The sequence below is a fragment of the Phyllostomus hastatus genome, unplaced genomic scaffold (genome assembly GCF_019186645.2).
Source record: "Phyllostomus hastatus isolate PE091 unplaced genomic scaffold, TTU_PhHast_1.1 phas_contig_148, whole genome shotgun sequence".
Classification (NCBI taxonomy): Eukaryota; Metazoa; Chordata; class Mammalia; order Chiroptera; family Phyllostomidae; genus Phyllostomus; species Phyllostomus hastatus.
The window spans coordinates 5,268,841-5,290,958 of record NW_025333607.1 but is presented as its reverse complement, the minus strand read 5'-3'; the positions used below and the strand labels follow the sequence as shown (position 1 = coordinate 5,290,958).

The following is a 22,118-nucleotide window of genomic DNA, read 5'->3' as shown; positions in this document are numbered from 1 at the left end:
AACAAAAGAACGCACTCAGAGAATCGATGCAAGATCCCCCCACCCCCACCCCGGTGTTTTCCGTGCAGGCCAGTGCGTGTCCCAGTGCCCACGCTCCCGAGTTAGGGGTCAAGCACAGGTTCGGACGTGGTCTTAACAGACGGCCCCCTGCTGCCGTGAGTGAGCAAAGGACTGCCACCCCGGCGCTGTGCCCCAGCAGACAGATCCAGCAACGCTACTGTTTCTTCAGAGACTTGGGCAGGACAATGAGCAACGTATCAGTCTGGGAGCGTTTTAAGTAAATGGAGTTCCATTATGCAACCCCCACCCCCCGCCAGAGGTTCCTTCAAGTGCTAGAATTCCATTAGCCTTATGAAATTGGCCAAAAAGGATAAAGGACAGGATTGTAAGAAGCCTAGCACCCCTGCCAATACTTATTTTGATTTCAAAAAGGTAGAGGGTTGAAGGTCATGTGGAGAGCAGAGCAGGAGAAATGAGACCTTCCAGCCTTTAAAAAGACACCTTTCCAATAAGGAAATGTCTAAGGAGTCCAAGGTTCTTCTCAGAAACCGGAAGGCTGAAATACACAGCACTGCAGCAAATGGTACCAGCCATCTCGGAAAACTCCATTCATGTTTGTGCTTACAATTTTCAAATCCCAAGACCCTTCACTAAATCTTTGTCATTCATTTCCAGACAAAGCTCAGTTGACAAGTTATGTAAGTCTACACACAAGCATTTGGTTAATGAGAGCCAAATGCTTCAATGGGGATTGAACAGAGTACATCCACACAATTAAAAACAGTATTTCAGCCCTGGCCGGTGTGGCTCAGTGGATTGAGTGCTGGCTTGAGAACCAAAGGGTAAATGCCTGGGTTGCAGGTCAGGTCCCCAGTAGGGGGCGCACGAGAGGCAACTACACATTGATGTTTCTCTGCCTCTCTTTCTCCCTCCCTTTCCCTTTCTCTAGAATAAATAAAATCTTTACAACATATATATATATACATATATATCATTAAAAAGAATAAGTACGAACTACCTAAATGTTGACGATGGAAGGATCTCTACACTACATAGGCAAGTGGGAGAAAAAGCAACTCGAAAAATAGTATGCATTAAACAACCCCAGTTTTGTTTTTGGCTTTTAAAATATGAGCACAGAAAACGCAGCAGCCGGCTGTGCCGTTGTGCTGTGTCCGGGGGAGGTGTCCACGGTGAGCCCGGGGCCCACCCGAGCCCGGAGAACCTCCTCCAGGAAGCCCTGGCCACCTCCACCCTGCGCCGTCCACTGCCTTCCTCGTGTGAGGTTCGGAGCGAGCCACCCTCTGTGGCATTTGGGTTCTTTTAAGCCAAAGACAACCGAGACCCTGTGGGCTCAAGGGAAATGCCTGCCTTCCCATAACTGCCTAGAAGAGTTTAAACAAGGAGCCTTGCCCAGAGTAAGAGCTATCACCAGAAATAACATCCGTGACCCATCTACAGGGCAGAGAAAACCCCTGATTACTGAACACCTGCTCTTCCCGCTGCCGCGACCTCCCTCCCCGAGCCCCCCAGGTGCCTCCCTCAGCCTGGGCTCTGGATGCCAGACGGGCCACTTGTCCTTTCTGCCTCCGACCCCTCCTGCAGGCTGGGCGCCCAGATGCGCATGCGTAATTAAATTTGGTCGTTTTCTCTTGTGGACCCGCCTCCTGTGGATTTGAGTGTTAGGCCAGCTGAAAGCACGGTGAAGGGTGGAGGCAAGGGTCTTCCTGCCAGCGCTCACAGTGGCCTCCCGGCGCCGGCACACCCACTGTGCCACACTCCTCCACCAGGAGGGCGCTTCAGGCAGCCCTTCTCCCGCCACCGCACTCGCACGCTGCCCTCTCATCAAGGGGGCACTCGTGTATCAATGTCCAAACCAGTTTTTAAAAACTGCATCCACTAAGCAGAGGAAGGGACACTCACAGGGCCTGCTAGCAACGCCCTCTGTCGCTCCTGAATCAAGCGATCCCAGAGTCAAAGCACCGCTCACCCACGTTTGCCATGGGGAATGAAGAAACCAAACCTTAAGCCAAGGGGAACAGAAACAACCTTTAAAGAAAAACCCATTAACAGGACACATTCCAAAGCCCAAGTGCTGTCTTGGGGGAGGGTGCCTACCTTGGGGAGGACGGCAGGTCCCACGCTCACGACCAGGAGCAGGTCCTACGAGAGAAGAGAGAGACAGGTCAGACGGCAGAGAGGTCGTGGGCAGCAGTTTTCAAAGCGTGTGCATGTGTGAGGAGGGGGCCGGGGGCTCCTGAGACACTTCCAGGGGTCCACGGGGGCAAAGCCACTTCCACAAGGAAGCCGAGACATTACTGACCCATTCCTCTCCTCTCCAGGGGGTGAGTGACAGGTCACAGGACAAAAGACGTGAGGACTGAGTTGCACTCTCTTGAACCAAAGAGAAGAGGGATCTGTGCAAATGCAAGATGTCACTCTCTGCATTCATCTTTGGGGGGGGGGTGGAAGATGGTGATTCTCATAAAGCATGTTCTTTAAAACAAAGTGTAAAGGGGTTGTAGCCATTTAAAATAAATGAATAGTTTTAAACTTCTCGATGTTGACTCTAGTATCATAAATATCAGCAGAGATGAGCCATGTAATCCACAGCTCTTCGGGACCCTCAGTGATTTTTCAGTGTCAAGGGGTGCAAGACCACAACTCCAAGAGCACACACTGTGGTGTGGATTTCAGCAATAACCTCTTCGAAACTGCAGCAGCCCTGCACGCAGCCCGTGCATCCACGCTGGACGCAGCGCTGACCACACCCCAGGGCTCAGCCACACTCTGCACGTGTTATTTCCAAATGCACACACTCCTGAGAACCGCCCTTCCCGCCTCCTGGAAGAGGGGACCGGTCAGCCGCCCACAGAGGCCCAGCCAGGTATACAACGTGGGTGTGAACGCAAGTGCACGGTCTTTCCACGGCATCGCTTTTTAAGACGGCAATCACGTGCATGTCTGCCAACGACTGGGGAGTGGGGAGTGAGGCGTGCAGGGCGCTCCCACGCCTACCTGACGTCGTACGGACGCACGCACGCACGCACGCCGCCGCAAGCTGTGCACGGCGCATCAGAAACGCTGTCGGCGTGCTCCCCCAAATGCTCGCAGAGCCCTGCACTCTGCCTCCTGCGAAGGCAGACCCCATACAGAGGGTGCCCCACAACAGCCCGGTTTACACCCGGGGTCCCAGGGATAAATCACAGGGTCACCTGCCAAGGCGGCCGTCCTTGGCCTGGCTTTGGAAAGCCCACCTTTTCCATCTGTCTCCATCTTTATGAAACACGAAACACTGATGAAGATGCCAATGGTTGGTCCCGCAGCTGTATCTGAGTCTACGATTATGTGCAGGGGTAAGGGAGGGAAAGAGAGTCTCAACAACATAACCTGTGCATCCAATAGAGCCAGTTCTGGACACAAAGATGTAACACATAGTGTGACGAGCTTCTTGAAAAATGAGACACAGAATTACGCTCCAGCAATTCCACTTCGGGGAGTAGACCAAAAAGAACTGAAAGCCCAGTTTTGAACAGATATTTGCACGCCCATGTGCAGAGCAGCATTGTTCACTACAGCTAAACGGTGTAACCAACCCAAGTGTCCATCAACAGCTGGATGAGTAAACAAACTGTGGTACATCCAACAACTGAATAGTTTTCAGGCTTAAAAAGGAAAGACATTCTATCACATGCTACAACACGGATGCGCCCAGAAGTCATTATGCTGAGTGCAATTCGCTGGACACAAGGCGAACACGGCGTGATCCCACTTACAGGAGCCCGAGAGCCGTCGAGCTCATGGGGACAGACAGTGGGCTGGTGGCAGCCGGGGAGAGGGAGCGGGAGTCAGGGTTGGACGGAGACAGACGAGAAAGCTCTACAGGAGGATGCCGGCTGGCGGCCGAGCGGCAAATGGTCAAGATGGGAAAATCTGTAACGTATGTTTTCCCACAATGAAAATAAGAAACTCCAAAATATGTATCCAAAAGGCTTTCCAACACAAAATGATGAGAGAAGAATGTATTACTGGGTCTCTGATGTCCTTTTCATCCGCTTATTAAATCCAACCAAGCGTCCGTCCACTCAGGGAACACCCACCACCTGCTAGTCATCGGCTCCTGCAGGAGCTGCTGGTAGACCCTGTGCACGTAAAAGGGGCCGCATACTAACCTGACGAGCTCAGGGGAGGCCTGCGGTGCAGACTCACAAACTCAGAGAGCAAAGGAACCACAGAGGAGGGTCTGAAATGAGAACTTCCTAAGAGCAGGTCGGTCGTGGTGGGTAGTCATGTCTAGGGCAGTGCTTTTCCCTAAGAAAGGTCAGTCTGCACCTTAACTGAACCTAGAGGTTGTCTTTTTTTTTTTTTTTGCATCTACAATAACATACCTGATAACATGCCTTTGGAAGATCAAAGTAATCCCTTTCATTGCCATAGTTATCGTGTTAATTGTTAACTGTTAACTATGCTATGTTCTCAAACGTAAAAGAAGTATACATCCATTCCTCTTCCTTTTTATCCAGTCCCAGAGGTTTCCCTGCTTTGCCTTCTCTCATCTCCTTAATCTATCACCAATAAATTTCAGGTAACTTCTAATGCTCCCTCCTTTGACTGTACTGTATAAAGTAAGGTGCATAACTGCCAGTCTCTGGGGCATTTTCTCAATCCTTGAGGTTTTGCTTCCTGGCGATTGTCATCAGTTTGGCTGGAATAAACTCATAAAAATTCTTACAGGCTTGGAGATTCTTGAAGCTGACAACCTGAAGGAGACAGACACCTCTGCCGTGGAGCACAGCCCCCAGGGACCCAGACGTGGTGACAGATACACCGGGAAGCAACTGGGGGGCGGCCACGAGGACACATCATCGCACTGTGAGTGATACACAACTCTGGCAAACACAGCATGAACCTGTACAATTTTTTAAACACTCAAGTCCTCTAAAGCATCAACAGTTTTCAAAGTTTTAGAACCCACATTTTCCTCTAAAGGGGCTTTTGGGTTTTCTACCTTTTTTGTGCTGATAAAATATAAACCCCTGACTTTAACACAGAAGAAAGCAAGCCTTTGAAAGGCCCACTGGTCAGACAGCCTGTGCTCCGTGACGGGCCCTGGTCCGCGTCTCCTCTCCGGCAGGTGGTTTTCATGACGCCGAGTCCCACACACAATGAGCAGGACTGGGGAGCTGGCGCTTTTCCTTCCTCCGGCGCGGCAAACATCCTGTACACCGTAGCCGCCCCCTCTTGTCCAGGGCTGCTGTGTGTACTGCCAGGAAAGGAAACCACAGATCCTCCAAGCGGCATCAGGGACCTCAGAAATTTGCTTCACTTCCCACCATGCAGGTAGGTGGTTTACAGGAGACAACGGGCTATTATCTTCTGCCTAGTTTTGGCTTCAGAGAAAAAATGTCATGAGCTTTTAGTGACCAAAGTCGTCTTAAGCAGCAAAGTTTGGGGTCCTGGGCTATGACATTGGGGGGAGCGGAGGAAGATGCCCCCTGCCCCCCGCTCACAGGGGCCACCTCACACTGCAAAGGGAAGCTAGGCTCTGCCCGAGACCCAGACGGGCAGGCAGGCAGGCAGAGGTCTGGCTCCTTGTTCTCCCCAGAAGGCTTGTCGGCTGTCTTCCCGGTGCAACGGGGCCCTGAGAAAGTACAGGCAAGTATTTCCTTTCCACTGAGAAGAATAAAATATTCTATGCAGCTCAAAAGCACATTTCTCCGTCAACTGTCAGGATGCGCTTGCTAGTATTCAGGGAAAGCCAGCATCAGAGAGAGGCTCATTTTTTTGTCACTCTTTTTTTATCTTAAAAGTACAAATTCCTTTCAGAATACTGAGATCTCTTCGGGGGCAAAGTCGTAAGTGCTGATTTCTGCCCTTGCACCTGTGAACTTGGCAATTGCACAAGCCATCCCTGCTTCTGCCCCTGCACCTGTGAACTTGGCAATTGCACAAGCCATCCCTGCTTCTGCCCCTGCTCTGGGCCAGCAACCAGCCACGGTTCCTTCGCCAGCACAGTGGGCCCCGGGGACATCCTAGGCATGGGCGTGAGGCCTTGGGCCGCAGAGCTGGAACCTGCCCCAGACCTCGGCCACTCCAAGGGTACCACCATGCATGCCTCAGAAGACGTTCCTCAGGATATAGAGCACCGAATAAGGAATCGGTGCCACATTTGAATGGCCAGCCACACCCAGAGAGTCTGGGAGCACAGGGGGCTGTGTCTTTCATGTCTGCGCCCGAGACTCCAGGAGACAGGGACCAGGCACCGTTCAGGGCTGCACGCCCAGGACTGACCGCCATGCTCCGCCCACCGTGCCCCGCACTTAGAAAACACCCACTAAATACCCTCTGAAGAAAGGAGGAAGAAGGGAGGGAAGGGGTGTGGGGGGAGAAGGGGAAAGAAGGAAAGGAAAAAGGAGGGAAGAGGAAAGGAAAGGAAGACTGGCTTTCCAGAGTCTTAAGGCCGCTGAGAATAGCACAGAACACAGGCATTTCTAAATGGGAATTTGCAGAGAAGAGGCTGGACCATATGAAATTACCCATATTCCGCAACTTTGTACCTGGAAAAAGCAGGAATTTCATGAGATTCAACCTAATGGACAACCCTCCTCAGTGAGCTTACCTATCCATGCCCACCTCTGCCGTCAATCACTTGCTTTGGTACTAGGCTAGTCTTACCCATCTCTGTGCCCAGCCAGCCAACTGCCACCGCGTGCGTGACCCACCTGCCACCCAAACCTCCCCTCCGCCCTCGGCCAACAGCCCCGATCTTCCTCTCTTGCCTTGTTCTGCTGCCTGGGCCCCAGCTGCTAAGCACGCCTTTCCACACCCCGCCTTCTGGCTCAGAGGAGGGACTCGCCCCGCCCTCAGTGCGGTGCCGACCACGGCCGCTGTGGGCACACCTCAGTGACTAGTTCAAGGACGTGAACAGGCACTTCCGTGTTCTCAAGGACACACCTGGGATCCTGGGAGAGAGAAATTTGGCTTCTACTGAGGGCACTGAGTGCAGTGGGGGTGGGGACAGCTGCTGGGAAGCACAGGGAAGCACGGGAAATGGGCTGAAGTGACGCACTCAGCAACGCAGCACAGGCAAAGCCAAGACACAGAGCCAGGAAGAGCCCCCAGGACCGTGGGTGTGTGAGCCCCTGGCTCCGGCAGTGACCGAAGCGTGCTGCTCCGGGACAGCCCAGGCCCCTGGGCACTGCCTCCCCTTTCCCGCTGCAGTTCATCCATGCTGGGTGGGTCACTCGTAACCACCATTCCAGACAAACACACCCACTCAACACTGCACCGTACATACCCTGAATCTCAAAACAGCCCCCCGATCGTCCAAAGGATGACTCCGAGCACCTTTTACCTGCGTCACAGGACACAACGAATGCCCGTTCCCGAGTGCATGTGCCCTGAAGTCTCCTGCCTCTGTCCCTTTCTCCAGATGTCCCCATCGTCCAAAGTGTCCACCATCCCTCACTGCCTCGGCCAAAGGCCTTGGCTCTCACAGAACTTTCCCAGGCGTTTCCAGGGGGAAAACATTCTAAGAAAAGCCTCCCAGATAAACAGTCCGCTGTCCTCCTCTGCTCCCAGAGGATGGACTTGCATCTTTTGCTCTCACGTGTCTCCGTCAGCCTCACACTCACAAGGGATTTATCGGGAGCTGCCTGCTACCATCAATTCTGAGTTCTTAATGAGCAGAGCCTCTGGCACAACACTTAATCAATAAATAGTTGGAGAAATGAGTAATCACCAGCAGGCCAGCTTCCCGTGTTCCAAAACATTTGCTGACGACGATGGCGCGATTAGTTCAAAGTCTTTACCCCTTTCCCTAAATCCATCACATTAATTTTCTCTGTTACGTTCACTTTTTAGGAGCAAATAACTAAGGTGCCCTGACTGCTGAGGTGGCCTTGATGTGGTTTAGGAAACGGTCTGGGCCCTTTCAGCATCTCCCACAGGCAAGACAAATCAGGAAGACCCCTCGGAAGCCACACGCCCCTGCCACGCCGAAACTGAAAGGCTGGGACTGCTCCACGGGGACCCCAAAGCCCGAGCTTTCGGCCCCGGCAGCCTCCCCAGCCTCACGCCCCAGCTCCTGCCCGGCCACTGGTGCTCACACACCCAAGCGTGGTTTCTCAGACTCGCTTAGGCAGCGGGTGGAGCAGCGAGAAGTCGCGGGATTGCCTGTAACACCCGTCTCCCCTGCGCAGCGTGTACAACACGATGAGTAATGAAACAGTTTTAACGTGAGAAGGAGGGCCATTTCATTGGCAGGAAGGTGTCTGCGGTGAGTTCCTGCGCGTCACCGGAAGCATGCCCGCCCAGGAAGAAAGAGGACGCTGGACAGCACGCACAGCTGACAAATGTCCTCCCCCCCCCCCCCGTCATTTGCTCGTCTGCTTTACCGTTTCCATGTCGACTGGCAAAGGATCACAAGTAAGAACGCGCATCCCTTTCCTCAGTGATGTGTATCTGTTACACTAGACGCAGATCCAACCCCAGGCACACCCACGATTGAACGGCAGGTTCTCAGGGAGCCCAGGCACCCTATACTCTCAGCACAGGTCTTCTGACGTATGGGCACCACAATGCCATCTTCAGATGGGGGGAATCTGGTTACAAACCTGAAATGCACTGGATAAATCAATGTAAAGAAAGAGGAACGTGTGTTTGAAATTGAGCAGACCCTGGTATCACTAGGACAGGTACTCACAGCAACCACGACAAACTAAGAAAGTCTAAACTCAAACGAGGGACTACATACAGGTCTCCACAGGAGGTGGAAACGCCCCAGCTGATAATCTGGCTGCTAATGCCGAGTCTGTGCTCTGACACTGAAATGGACAGGCCCTGTTACCGGATGAACTTCCCAAATCACACTTAAATATGACTTATGTAAAACGCCGGATGAAGATCTATGATGAGCCGGGCAAACCAGACAGAAGAAAAGTGAGAAAGGGAAAATAAACTGGTCGAGATTTCTCACTTACAGGCCTGACTACAATTAGGAGAGAAGAAATAAATCTGACGGGGCAGTTACTCAGTCACTGCGCGGTTGTCTCTGACGGAAGAGGACAGCGTCCGGCGGATGTGCATCTAACACAGTAAATCGTGCGGCTGTGCCTTCACTCCAGCCCCACCACTTCGTGCTGCTCAGGTTCCAGAGGACCCTGCGCCTCCTCCACCGAGATGCCGATCTTTATTTGAAATGTAATCAGAGAGAATAAGTAACCATCCATCCCCGTTACCTGCCATTGGGGAAAACGTCCATCAGTTTCCTCAGTACCAATACGCACCTTTATTTAGATGACAATTTGACAAACGTGGGCAGCAGAGTATACTTTTCCAGAGGATGATGCTTCCTACCTAGCTGAGACCCTTCATCCCCTACCCTGCCCAGAGGGTGACCTCATCTGTGGAGGTGGTCATCCTATCACCAAAGAACAACGCAGGCCTTGTTACACCTGCACACAGGAAGAGGTACAGTTTCTAACTAAGTCGGGGAAAGAAACAGGCCGGGGTTAGGAATTTTGCATGAGTGGAAACTGATCAAAGAATAATCTTCTCTGATATCCTCTCTCCTCCTCCCCATTCCTTCCTGTTTCGCTCACCTTCAAAACTTCTTTCCACTCCAAAGGAACCAACCACTTGACACCTGAAGCTCTGCGCGCACAGAGAAGATCAAGAAATGCGACAATGAAACAACACACAGAGAACGGAGGAGGAAGAGAGTCCCGTGAGACTCCTCCCCCCTAACAGGGCTCCCTGAATCTGACCAGCCCGAGGAGGAGGAAGCAGAGAGCAGAGGGTGCGGAGAGCCTGACTCGGAGCATGCAAATCGCCAGCACCTGGCGCAGGGGCGGAAGGCCACGCCCCCGAAAGCGCCTGCAGACGCTGGGGCTAAATGAAATATCTCACAGGCTTGGAGCAAGCAAAGCACGATGAGCAAGCCTGGAGAAGGTGGCACCTCTGAAATAACAACAGTAGTAAAAGAAAACCACGTAGGGAGCAGGGCCGGATTCATGTTTCAAAACAAAGGCCAGCAGAAAGGAAGGTCACGTTTACTCGGTGTGGCCGCGTCAGCGAACCCAGGAAACCCACACGAGAGCGAAGCCCAGAGCCTGGCCCTCCTGGAGCCCCATCTGCTCTGCGCGGTGACAGGGCGGGGCCCGGGTTTCACCGAGGTCCTTCGGAGTTTTTATCATGGTGAAGTCAATTAAAAAGACGCTCATGAAATAGATGTCTCGGTCTCTCTCAGCCCATCTTCAGGAGCAGACATCCAATAACGCATTTATTAATATTTCATCAGACATTTTCATTTTATCTAGACAAGTACCTCGTCTCCGCAACACCCTGACGACTGGGGATTTCTGAGGAAAAGAGCAGCTGAAGGGACCCAGCCTGGTCTCAAAGGCTCTGAAGACCCTGCCCGGCCTGAGCACTCGGCCAGGGGGTTCCAGGGGGCTCATCATCGCTGCCCGCAGATCAGAGAACGGAAGGGAATGCGCAGTGGGGCAAAGCGTCAGCTCCGGCCACCCGGAGTGACTTACACTTACAACAAACAAACAAACAAACAAACGAGAAGGAGGCAGCAGTTCTAGCCCATTAAAGTATCAAGTAGTCCTCCGTGCCCCCAGGTAAATTTAAGAATGGAGGAACTCACTGATAGAAATGACAAGGTATTTTTTTTAGGCACGAACACCTTCCTCTTCCGGGAGCATGCAAGGAGAACACATTTTTGATACTTCACACAGAAGACCAAAGAAACTGCCTAACCACCTAATCCCGGTGCAAAAACACTGGGAAGACAGGAGCTGGGAACACACAGGCAGGCCAAGGTCATAACCAACCCGGTTCCGTCCTTACACTGGGCACATCTCCCGACGGGGGAAAGCCCAGGCCAGCCTTCTGAGCCACCATGGACAGAGGTGACGGTCACTGCTGTTGGGGAGGTTCCACCCAGCTGGCGGCAGGGACCCTGATGGAACGGGAGGCAGACCACAAGGACCAGGGTAGCTAAGGAAGACCGCCGGATGGCGGGGCAGAGGGGGGAGGGGCAGTACCGCCCCATGCCCCCCTCTTTTATTGCTTTTATAAAACAAGAAAAATCATCACCTGACAAATGTGTTTTTTAAAAGCCTACTAAATGTGCAATATGAGCGCAGGCACTGACCGGGAGGATAGGGAAGCAGCAGCCGACCCCCCCAGCGAGCCCCACACCCACCCACCGGCCCCTGTGCACAGCCCGTTCGCGCGGCTACTCCGTCAGCACAGGTAGAGTTGAGCTTCTGCTTCATTCGGCACCTTTCTCACAGGCCCTAAGCAATGGGTCTCAAAAACGTGGGCCGTGGGCCAAAGTACTCTCACCACAACTGAAAAGGAACCATACCTGGCGCCTTGCCGCAAAGCCAGGAAGTGGCACCTCTACCTGTAACTGTACCGCCAAGTAATAATAAACAGATGAAATAAACAGATGAAAAGATGGGCTCGATGCCTTTGACGAGAAGTAAAAACAGGGATAATTAACTTTATCTAGTCGCTGTCCTGAGGGACACATTTTTTCCCCAGCAGTCCAGGGACAGAACGGGAAGCCCGCAGCGGAGCCCTGCTGCTCCAGGCACCGTGCAGGTGAGGCCAGGAGACGCACCTGAGATGGAGCGGGGAGGGGAGGAGCCACCCTCTTTGGGGAACGTCAGCTTCCACTGGAAAGTACGGACTACGGTTATGCAGACATGGCTGTTTGGTAGATATTTTATGGGCAGAAACAGGGATAAAATGGGCCTTTTTCCCAAGGAAAACACCTGATAAAATAAGATTCAAGCTTTACGCAAAAATCAGACTTTGTGAAACTCATATAATCAGACCCACTGTGAATTCCAAACTTAACCTACATTTAAAGACTTTTCTAATTAATTGGTGATAGGAATTTTTTGACACTGCAAAATGAAACGTATCAATATTTGGGAGATTTTTTTTTTAAATGGCCAATGCATGACACGTAAAGTCATACACGGAAGAGGGTTTTAAAAGTTCAGAGATAAGGCCCGGGCCAGTGCGGCTCAGTTGGCTGGAGTGTCAGCTCGTCACTGAAAGGCTGCAGGTTCGGTTCCTGGTCAAGGCCCGTGCCTGGGTTGCAGTTCGGTCCCATCTAGGCGTGTGTGAGAGGCAACCAATCGAATCTTCTCTCTCACATGGATGTTTCTGTCTCCCCTCCTCTCTCTAAAAAGCAATGACAAAATGTCCTCAGGTGAGGATTAAAAAAAAAATAAGTTCTTAGACATGGTTTCGGAATCTACATTCCAACCAGCCTTGAGGAAACTCCCACTTGCTTGTTAGTGCAGTATCGACGAAGACGCACAGTTATCGAGAGAGAAACGAACCCCGCCCCCACCCACGAGGTTAGCTGCGCGAGGCTGGCTGTCTTCACACGCGGCAGCCGGAACAACACGCCACGTCCGAGCGAGCGTGGGTGCAAAGGGGAGAACCCGGCTGTCTGCTACGCCAGATAGCAAGGACAGCGTAATCATTAAAACACACACTTGTAGTAAGATTCCATCTGGTTTTTTAAAAATGGCACTTTTTCACAGAGACAGTACTTAGGTTAATATGTAGTAGGTTGATATTATTTTTAATTTAATAATGATTTGTAGAAATCTCTTGGGCTTTATTTCTCCTGTGGGTAAATATCCACAGGTACAACCCACACGCACAAAAGCCCTTGAGGCCTCGCCAATTCCTAAGAGTGCCCCAACGTCCTGAGAGAAACGTTGGAGAATCACGACCTTCAGGGGACATTCCGAAGGCGACTCCCACGAGGAAACCAGGGTAGGGAACGAAGGCGGCAGGTGTGAGCTGAGGTGTCTCCATCGGCAGATGGCAACGCAAAAAATGGCTCCACGTTAATTCATTAAACCAAATACACACGAAGGGTGGTTTCTCTTCCGGGACAAACAGCTGAAGTGTTTAAACATTCGGGCCTCCGTTAATCTACGAATTTCCCAAGTGACTAGTGTCAGGGCGACACTACAGTAACACCGTATGTAAATGTACCCAATTAGCCCACAGATACTTGTGCAGGCTCCCAACTCCACTGTGTTGTCTTTTGCCACCATTGGCTGAGAGACTTCTCGCTGAATTATTGATTTTCTGCCAATTAATTACCATAGTGAGATTCGGCTGGGCTGAGCTCTGCAGAATTTTTTTTTCCGCCTCACTTCCCTGTCCCCTTTAACGTCTGCGGAGGGATCACAACGCATGGAAACCTAAGGCGAGGTGCTCAATTCTAAAAATACCCCAGGAGCGATCTACAAACAAAGCAGTTGTCAGACACTCAAACGGGCAAAGACCTGTTTGCCCCTGGACCCCGGACGGTGATGCTTTCTGCTTTATCTTCCCTCCGTGCTCTGTGAATTCCACAACGCTACTCTGCGGATCTCAGCACAGATCCGCTGTCCTGAACCCAGAAAACACCGATGGGCAGTCACATGTGCGCCCTCATTCATACGTGGCCTGCTGAGGTACAGGAACGATTTTAAAAACCTCACTGCCCATGGGGAAGTACAGGAGCCTGAGAGAAGGGAGCGAGGTTTCTAACTCCTGAGACAATGCTCGCCCAGCTAAACAGACACCCCGCAGCGGCTCAACCTCCAGCGTCTCTGGGACTAAAACCCCACGGCAGACCAAGCCCGTCCCTGCCCAGCACAGGCCCCCTCGGAGGGCCGGCTGAGGTCCCTGCAACGGCGATGCTGGCCAGCCCCTGCCTGGGACCGCCACCTCTCCCTGCCCCTTGCCCACTGAGGAAAAGGACCCTGGACACCAGGGGTGCACACCGTCTTCGTCTCCCTGTCCCCACACGCTCCCACCTCTGTATTTACCAGGCAGACTGTTCCAAGCAAGAATTCACATCTAGAACCCCTGATGATGACTCCCGTTTCTCTGAAACACGGCGCCACCACACTGAGCGATAAGATTCACTGAGGCTCAGGCTGCTTCTGTGCCCAGCTGCAGTCTGGGGGGCACAGAACACCAATTCAGCCCAAGTTGGAAAGCTGAAGGAGGAGGAGGGGGAGAGAGAGGCACTGAAGTCGGTGAGAGTGGCAATGTGAGCACGATCCCTGGGGGAAGAAAGGCGCGCCAGTCCCTGCACACTCTCTTCTGGAAGACCTCGGCGCACCCGCAGCCAGGTGCGCGCTCCGACCCAGACCTACCCAGTTCCTGCGGGGGAGCCTGCTTAGACACGCACGCCGCGCTGGGTCCTGCCCCAGCAGTTGTGGCCCACGTCCCCGCCTTCCTCCCGTCCCTGCACGGCCCCGGAACAGAAGAAGTGGCCCTGCAGTGACGAGGGTGAGATCTTCCAACTAACAGCAGGTCAAAGTCACAACCTCAAACGGTGACTTCATCACCAGGCACCAGCCAAAGAACCTGGGAGAGAAGTAACCCTTTAGAGGGAGAATGGAAGCCCGTCAGCTTGAGCGGACAACTCCAACGGGGAGAACTGCTCTGTGACACCTTCCTCAGCACAGGTTGGAACAAAGGCATCACACCCTGATGAAGCTGAAGGGCTGCTCAGAGGACAAGACTCAGAACACGGCGGGTGTGGGCATGGGTTTGGTTTCGGGGGGCGGGGGATGGCAGAGCGCTCGCCATCGCCCCCCTGCCTTGCCTGACCCTCCAACACCCTGTGCAGAGGGCTTTGTGTGAGGTGTCAGCCCAAACGGGAACCACAAGAAAACAGTCACGTGTGTGTGTATGGAAAGACTCAGCAACCCAAAATGAGTGGCTCTGCCTATTACACAAATATTTCCCATATGATTCTCTACTTCCTTGACTAAACTGGAAAATAATCCAACTGTTTATATTTCTGGGAAGGGGTTTAAAAAAGAGGCCAGAAATTTTCCACACTGGTCGGCGGGGGGCTGGAACCCGTCCTGTCACGTGGGACCAACGGGGACAGGGCTGCCGCCACTCCCCCTCGCCCGTCCGCGCTGCCCCTGGCTGGGTGGGTCCCGGGTGCAGAGCAGCAGCCGGGCCGGGTGGGCACTGTTGCGGGGGGCGGGGGGCTCAGAGCTCCACGGGACCTGCCGGGAAAGCCCTCCCCAGCCAGCTGCCCCCAGCGGGGCACAGGGACGGGGGGCGCCTGGCTGTGTCCTCTGGCAGAGGCTGGCTTAACCAGTAACCTGCGTGACTGTCTGGCTCGTCGGCCTCCGGCTTTTGTCTCGAAGCTCTGCTCTCCTTTCAGGCCCCCGGTGCAGTCGGCCCCCTGACGTGGCTTTCTTTCCGCTTCCCAGTCCCCCCAGTGGGGCCGCAACAGGGCAGAGGCTGAGAAAGTCTAGGAGCTGCTGTCCCTTATGGAAATGAGGGAAATGCTCGGGGCCCTGGTGCCAACCCCTCCCCCACCAAACACCTCCCCCCCACCCCCCCACCCCCCCACCACCAGGCTTCCAGTGAGCAGAGGTTCTTTCTGTGCAAACAGTTGACAGGTTAGAGCTGTTCCAACTGATCCTCGCCTGACAGGGCCTGCAGTCATCTCTCGTGTTTTAATTTTTAATTTACTAGGAATACGTTAAGAAATAAAAACAGTTACGTGGCAACAGCCTGGGCCTCCAGGCACCCCCCCGCCGCTGAGGGCCACTGCCCACGGGTGCGTCCTGGGCCCTGCCTCTGCTTTCCCGCTGATCACTGCTGAAAAGTGGCTCCCAGGCCCCAGAGAAAAAAGATGGCTGAGTTCTCTATTTCCACTCATTTACTACTGAAAATAAACCACCAGAGAAAGGGGAGGCAGAGCGGAATGTGGAACCGTCCGTTCTTAGAAACACACGCGCGCGTCTGAGAGCGGGAGGAATATTTAGCGCAGACATTTGCAGACACTTACTGTCTGAATTAAAACGGGAAGCGGCACAGATAGAAGCCTCCGAAAGCTGGCAGGGCCGCCCGCCTGTGCCACTCCGCTATCTGCCAGATACAATTACTTTCGCTCCATCTCCGGAGGTAAACACATCTCCACCCGGGGGAGTGGAGTGGGGCCACCTGCCACTTGTTTTTTTGCAAAGGTTCCTCGTGGTGGGACAGGATCCTGGCCCCGAATATGTTCGCATCTGAGGAACAATGGGCATATCCTATGATAAATCAAGACCGCCGGTTTTGAATCAAAACCACCCCTGGCGTACCTGTGGAAGTAAAACTAGAGCTGATGCACCATGCTGTCGACAGACCACTGGCCCTGGGACGCTAGGAGACTGTCTCAGCCATCAGAGAAAGAAGAGGCACATTCTCAGCCATCGAAGGCAGGAATGTTCATTGGTACCCCAAAACTTGGTCAACTGATAAGGTTCCTGGGATTTTTTTTAAGAACTGTTTTTCAGAACCTTTCCAACCTCTCCTTAAAGAACCTCAGAAAACTAGCAACAAGACCAGTTTCTTAATGTAAAATAAAAATGAGTAACTGATGTCTCAAACTTCAGCTAATACTTGAATGAAAAGTCCCTTCTCAGGTCCTACACTAGAAAAATGGACGAGGGGCCAAGCTCGTTGGAAGAAATGAAAATCGGTTCCTGTATTTGTTTAAGGTTTTATTTATATTTTTAGAGAGGGAAGGAAGGGAGAAAGAGAGAGAGAAACATCAGTGTGTGGTTGCTGGGGGCCATGGCCTGCAACCCAGGCATGTGCCCTGACTGGGAATCGAACCTGCGACACTTTGGTTCACAGCCCACGCTCAATCCACTGAGCTACGCCAACCAGGGCTTGAAAATCGGTTCCTTTAGTTCTTAGCCTCAAGTGAGTCTGGGTTTCAAGGGTGGCCCGAGCGCCGGGCTGGACACACACGGGTGAAGTGCATCCTGAGCTTCCCCAGGAAACTCGGACGCCAGCTGCACGGCGTCTCTCAGGGGCCGCATACGTGGCTACATTTCAGGTCACACGCTTAAACACAACACGGCCCTTTCAAAACAACATGGAGATGTCTTCTCTGGAAGTTCTGAGTGAAATGCCCCACTGTCCCACAAAAAGGCTTTTCAAATGTTCAGTTCTCTGGCCAAACTCAGACTTCCAGTCAAGAAACGTCCATTTGCTTCATGGGAGGCCTAAGGATGGGCTGTGTTTGTGAGTCCCTGCTGCTGTGGCCCGGGCCAAGGTCAAGGCTGGGAGACAGGCCGGGAAGGGCTCCATGCACGCAGCCTCGGGACTGGGTGTGTACACCAACCTGCTCGTGAGATATTCCCACACGTGAGCCGGAGAGTCACTAGGGCTGTTCCCTTAGAGGCCTGACCTATGGGCCATGTTACACCAAAAATGTAGCTCTGTGGAATAAGGAATTTTGAAATAACTCTTAGAACGGATGCACTGCCTCTCAGGCGCTTTTCATAAGTGACTTGTTATGGTTTCGCTAAAATGATGAGCGATGTTCCAAACCATCTGCAAAACACTGCTGGGCACCTTGAAAGTTAGCAGAGCGGCAAGACTTGTCCAAATGGTTGTGAAAATAAAATGAAAAGATAGAGATCCTCCAAAACAAACACAAAAATACCCCATTAAAAAATCCGCCCGTGACGGAAGCCACATTCACGTAGCTGGGTGGTGATCTTCAGAACAACTGACGTGAACAGGCAAACACGGGGACCGTCGGACTGAAGGGGTGTTGACTCTCTGTGGACACGTCCAGGGCAGAGACCCCGCCGGGGCGGGCACTGCCTCGTTCACCGGTCGGTCAGTGCTAACCACACTGGCAGCCCTGCTCAGCTGCCTCCCTGGCCGCTGGGCCGAGGGCCGGACCTCTGATCCTCTGGTGGTCTCTGACCTCCTGTCTCCCTGGCCCAGCCCCCACTGCTTCTCCAGGCCCCCGGCCCCTCCAGTCTTTCAGTGAACTCACCGCACCCTGCATCCCAGCAGAGCGTGACAACCAGTTCTCCCACTCGCTGATAACATAAAAGGCGAACGTGAAACAGAATCAAAGGAGGGGGGAAAGAATGTAGCCAGGGCCAGGAAGTGGCTGGGTGGGGGAGGGGCGGTGTGGAGAGAGTGAGTGGATATGACCAGCAGCCGCTGCTGACCGAGGAAGGAACTCAGGGGCCTGCAGCCGGGCAGCGGTCCTCCCCCGAGCCCCATTCCTGACCTCACGTTCCCAGAGCTCTGTCTGCAGCGATGGTGCCCACACACTTTTTGTTCCCGCAACTTCCGTCTCCACTCTCTTCCTGGGAGAAACACCTGGGACCAGCACCAAGGGAGCCGGTTCGGCTCCCTGCCCAGCCTCCTCCTAACTCCCCCGGGAAGGTTTCAGGATCACGGGCAGGCCCCAAGGTGCGCTCTCACGGCAGCTGCTCCTGACCCAACAGCCCTCAGGGGCTGAGTCACCTAAATTTAAGAGGCTCTTTCTTGAATCAGTCACCAGAGACTGTGAACTAGTCACAGTCTCTCCTGAAACTAACGCCACTGAACTTTTTAAAAAACTCAAGCCCCTGGAATTGTGGAGACTACAATAACCCAGATGCTCAGAGAGCAAGCTCAGCTCCCGCAGGTGCTCCTGCTGGGCCGGTGGGCCCCCCCCCCCCCAGCCCAGGCTGCAGGTCGGGATCTCTGAAGGGCTTTGGGACGTGCAGGCCGCACCCATTCCAACTAAACCGGAATCTCTGGGGTGGGGCCCCCACCTCTGTGGCTTTTCAAATGCACCCCCCTTCTCCCGTGATTATGGTTCCAAAGTGCAGCCAAGTCTGCGAAGACCCGGAAGGAACCTCGGGGAAGGCGCACGTTCCGAAGTCGGCCATGCCTGGTTCCCAGGGGGCCCTGTCCTGCCCACACATCACCTCGCTGCCGCCAGCCGTCCCACCGCCCTGCCACTTAGCATAAAGCCGCCCTGCTGGTGGGACCCCTGGTGGACGGCGAGCGAGGGAGGGGTCAAGCTGGGTCTCAACGGTGTCTTCCCTGTCGCTGCTCCCTTTCATCACACAGAGAACCCTCGCCCCCCCCTCCCATTCCATCTCCAGCGCAAAGAGCACAAAGCCGCAGGGCAGGGAGGAAGGCCTCACTCGCCATAAACGGGCTAAAAACATGACACCATAGAAGACAAACGGGTCAGGGTCCCTAAGGATGCAGTGAAAAGTCCAACCCGAAGCAATCCCCCTCCTCCCCCCACACGGGGCTCCGTGCCCAGGGAAGGGGGACAGGGATCAAGGACGGGCGAAGGTCAGAGGCACACTACTCTCTGTGCTCAGCGGTCACGTCTGCCACTGGGCGACCCTGACTCTCTTCAGCTGTCACCTTCCTCCCAAAGGAGAGGAGCTGGGGGTCTGGAAACTTTCTGCCGGCACACTAATCTCGTCCCGTCCGGCCCACACCGGGCTGAGGCTAGGAAGTCATCTGCTGCGCCCCCTGCACAACAGGGGTGTCCAGAAGCCTGACTTCCACAAGTGTGTACGTTAACTTCCGGGGGGCGGCATATTTACACTTACATGTGCACCCTCAGAATTCAAGTCCGTGCAGTGAATGACCATCTTCTTCCCATCGGCATGCTTTTTTAAAAAGGAAAACCTGACCTGGACACATCTGAAATGTGAGTTTTATTCCTTTAAGAATTTCAAAGGAAAAGTCCTCGTTTGATTATAAACAAATGGAAATCGCCATTCAAATACTAGTCCAGGGGATCGAATGGGCCCCCGCCAAACGCTGAGTCAGCTCCAGCGCGATGCAGTCTTCCACAATGGCTGGCAGTCACCCCAGAAGGTCACGGCTGGGAGAGAAGCGCAACTCCCTTGTCAGTGTCAAAGCCGCTCCCTTCACCGAGGAGGCCCTCAGAACACACCTGACTAAGGAGAGTTGAAGGCGGGTTTTAAGCTGCGATGGGGTGAGGGTGGTGGCTAGACACAAAGACAGAGGAGGAAGAAGAGGAGACAAGTCTTCCTCGAAACCAGCCCAGGTGCCGGGTGGTCCCGGGGCGGGTCCTGCCGGGCTGCACCGGGGCTCCCTCCAGGCAGCCGTGGGAAAGACCGCACGCACACCCAGCTGCCTGCTCTCCCTCTGGCTCCCACTGTCTTCCCGCCCGGCACTGCACCAGGGAGCAGGGCACCAAGGAGTCCCCAGCATCCTCGAGGCCACGGGGAAATCCGCTCCCGCCCGTGATTCCTGTACCCAAGACGGACTCCCAATTCACTCTGCCGCCAGTCCTTCTGTCGCTGAAGGTGACTCAGAGTCAGAGCTCAACCAAATCAGTACCCCTGGGCCCCAAATCACAAACAAGGAGGGACCCTAACATGATCCTTTGCTCACTGAATGTATTTACCCTAATATGAAACATTCAGAATTGAACCCCCTCCCCCCCAAAAAAACTGTTAAGACATTTCCTGTATAATCTTTTTTGGGTCAACCAATACATTCTAAAATACCCAAGTTCGTATGGAGAAAGCACAGGGTGCTTCACTACTGGAGTTCAACGAATCATACACAGACCATGGTTTATGTCTCTGGACAGGCAACAGCGTACTGGTTTTGATGGTGAAGCCATCACTAGAGGGAAGAAGAGTCTGTAAGAACCCCTGTTCCTGGCCCTGGCTGGCGTAGCTCAGTGGATTGAGCTTGGGCTGCAAACCAAATGTCACAGGTTCGATTCCCAGTCAGGGTACATGCCTGGGTTGCAGGCCATGACCCCCAGCAACCGCACATTGATGTTTCTCTCTCGCTTTCTCCCTCCCTACCCTCTCTAAAAAAAGTAAATAAGTAAAATCTTAAAAAAAAACTATTTAAAAAAGAACCCCTGTTCCTGAGAAGCACTTCTCCATTTCTCGCTGGGCGGGACTAGATTAGTGAACCCCAGGGCTCGTTCACTCCCAGAAGGGGGAGGGCCCAAACTGGGGAGACCACGGTCCTCCAGGCCCCCGTAACCAAACCCTGACACTCTGTCAGCAGGGCCATTTCAGCACGGCCACCACGAGCGGCCTTCCAGCTCAGTCTCTATCAGCAGAGGAGGGTTTCGTCTCTACTTTCACTGCATGTAGTTTCCAACTCTGCCAGAGTGTGGGCAGGATAAGAAGAAGCTACTCCCTAGCACCCCAGAGCCCCCAACATCTGTGAAGGGGGCACAGTACCCATTTCACTTCCCGAAAGGACACAACAACCTCCTACTCTTGAGTTTGTGGATACAGCTGAAATTAAACCACGGCACCCATCAGTGCCCCCACCTGCCGGGATACCTGAGTTTGCGCCATGATTGGTTTGTCTGAAAGGTGGCTATTAATACACTAGACACACTTGCAGCCTGAAAGAAATACTCCTACTCTCCCTCATTTCACAAAACCGTGCTGACTGCCCAGCACGTCTCGGCACTGTGCTGGAAACTGAGGCTCAAATGGTAAGTAAGACAGTCACTCGGTCTCTGTCCCCCAAAGCGTGTGGCCTGGGAGGGAAGGAGGTGACTCCACAAGCGGACAGAGTGGTGGCACGGCCGTGGCGGGCCAGCGGGGATGCTCAGGGAGGACAGGGCTGAGGCCGGAACCGAGGAGGACAGGCTGGAAAGCGTTCTCGGCACTGGGGCTGAACTGAGAACGGACGGGGGATGCAGCTGGCCAAGCAGGGCCCAAGGCGGAAAGGAGACCGTGCAGGCAGGGGAGGCAGCCCCCCGGAGAAGCGAGGCAGGATGAAAGAGTCTGGATGGGAAGGCTCAAGGTGGGGACAGTAGATTTAGCACAGGCCTGGGAACAAAGCCCTTAGGGTGACAGGCAGCGGCCTGGACTTCCACGCAAAGAAGTGACAAGATTCGATCTGGGAGTGAGCAGAATTGCTCGGGCCACAGCTGTCATGGTCCGAGCAGGGAGGCTGCTCTTGGCCGTGTAGTGATGGTAGGGACTTGCGAACTTCAGAGGTGGAACCAGAACCCAAACACAAATTCCTTTTGGAGAGGCAGAGCCTGAGGCACTGGACAAGGCACTCCGCCGTGTAAATAAGCTCCTCCTCCTGAGTATCTGTCCTCTGCGGGAGAGCCTTCCGTCGCCTCTTCCAGCAACCCCAGCTTCGGCCCGGCCAGGAGCGCCTCAATTTCGTCACCTGCTTCTCCAAGGCAAACTCGCTCTGTTCAGTCAGAGTCCATTTAAAAGACAGCTGTGCCCGATTCAAAGACACCCGTTGTCTTCCGGTTCGTCCAGCAGGCA

General features: G+C 53.6%; 1 protein-coding gene across 5 annotated transcripts in view; it reads right to left on the bottom strand.

The window, feature by feature from the left end:
• The window catches only part of SIPA1L2 (signal induced proliferation associated 1 like 2), a 186,172-nt gene that overhangs the window by 138,479 nt on the left and 25,575 nt on the right, over nucleotides 1–22,118 (bottom strand). For 2 of the 5 annotated variants that reach the window (XM_045859564.1, XM_045859594.1), the window contains exon 2: nucleotides 2,119–2,163. The gene's annotated coding sequence lies outside the window, so the exon portion shown is untranslated. Of the gene's footprint in view, nucleotides 1–2,118; nucleotides 2,164–6,619; nucleotides 6,674–9,602; nucleotides 9,674–14,198; nucleotides 14,220–22,118 lie in introns of those variants that run through there. The other 3 variants (XM_045859583.1, XM_045859571.1, XM_045859581.1) reach the window with 3 other exon arrangements.